The sequence below is a fragment of the Equus przewalskii genome, chromosome 3, assembly GCF_037783145.1.
Source record: "Equus przewalskii isolate Varuska chromosome 3, EquPr2, whole genome shotgun sequence".
Lineage (NCBI taxonomy): Eukaryota > Metazoa > Chordata > Mammalia > Perissodactyla > Equidae > Equus > Equus przewalskii.
The window spans coordinates 31334926-31336794 of NC_091833.1; positions in this window are offsets into that span (position 1 = coordinate 31334926).

A 1869-nucleotide genomic window follows, 5' to 3' on the forward strand; every position below is an offset into this window, starting at 1 on the left:
CTCCCACCTCCTCCCACATCCCAAGGTCAGCCCCAGCCGGTCCCGACCTAGACCTGCCCAATACACCAGAGGAGCCACAGCATCACTTCTTAGCATTGTTTAATGTTCCTCTTGGAGCTGCGTGGGGGAGCCCCCAAAAGCTTAGTTAAGAAGGCGCCAGGTAAAATGGCTGAGCCCCCCCAGCATCTTATTTCAAGCCGGTCATTGGCCAAGTACAATGGAAGCCTTTGGAACAGCAAGATTGGTTAATTTTAGCTCGGGTGCCCAAATTTGTTCCCTTTCCCTCGGCTTTGTCCCCCCGACAGCAAAGGTGAGTTATGAAAGTCAGGCTGCATCCTCCACGTGTCATCTAGAGCAGGCCGGCTGCCACGGAGGCAGGGTTCGGCTCCTGCAGCCTCCGCCAGGGCCGCTCCAGGTGACTGAGGAGCTGCAGGGCCCACGGGGACAGTGGTGTGCCTCTATTTTGTTTTATTTTTAACCGACTATTGTGTTCCTGGAGGTGCCCCTTGCTTAGATGTCAAATGCTGGATGAGACAGGCGCTGGGCGAGGACCAGGAGGCACAGAGCTGAGGGCCCTGGGCTGGCAGTCCTGGCTTTGCCGCCTCTGACTGTGTGACTTGCCACATCACATCCCCTGCCTGGGCTCTGTGTCCACACCCGTAAAATGGGCAGGTTGGACCCAGTGATTGTAAAGGTCCTTCTGGCTCTAAGAATCCATGAGGCAGGCCACTCCTGAGCTGGCAGAGTCCAGGACGGGCATCAGAGGTCCCCTCCTTGTGGCAGGTGGAGAGAGAAGACTAGCTCCAAGGCTTGGAGACTAGTTCTTCTGGGAAGCAAACACTCTCTCCTCCTCACAGAGGTAGCCCAGGGTGGTCTGTGCAAGTCCAGCCTTCTGGAATGTTCCATCTGGCCTGCATGAGAGCAGGGGTTAATTTTGTTTCTTATTTGAATGCCTTTAGGCCTGACCAGCACTCCCTATCTTTCTTTTGCTTTCTCACTCTCCACTCCCCTCCCAGCATTTCCCAGGGTCACCTCCCAAATAAGGGGCTTGTATGTCACTGATGAGGGGCATGGCACCCCCAGATGCGATACCTGGAGAGGGACCCAACCTCATGGACACAGTGTCAGGCTGGGAACACACAGCCTCAATCTAAGCGCGAGGAGATGTGGGATGGACATAAAAGGAGGCACATCCTATTAAAAAGAGGGGGTCTACTCATCCACAATTTCAATGACATCTACGTCGAAGAAGGGCTGTGGAAAGATCCAGATTACAGGAGGCTAAAGAAATATGACAAGTAAATGCCACATCTGCTTCCACGCTCGACCCTGTCCTGCAGGGAAAGAGGATGTTATTAGGTCAGCTGACAAAATTGGAACGGACAGTAGATTACATTAAAATACGGCATCAAAGTTAAATGTGCTGATGTTGGTGACCGCACTGTGGTTTTGTAAGAGACGATCCTTACTCTGAGGCTCTGCACACCGGAGCGTTTCATGTCCCTTGGGCTCTCCATCTTAAGACGACGGAGCTGGCTCCCCTCAGAGCCTCCTAGCCTTTATTCCGAGGGGGAGTCAGGGAGTCCTTTGAGAAGCTGATGAAATCACTGGACACTTTGCACTTTGAAATGCACGTCACCTACATGTGCTTGCTTGCGTGGCATCTCCAGAGGGTCACAGCGCCCTCCCGGAAGCTCTCGGCTAAGCATCCTCGGGCTGATGGTCTCTGATAGGCCTTCCAGTTACCACGTCCTAAAGTTCGGAAAGCAAAGGGCTAAGATATAGTCGACTTACTCAAATGGCCCAGAAAAACGTACAATGGATATATAACGGAGAATGAATGATAAAGCAAGTGGGACAACATGTTTC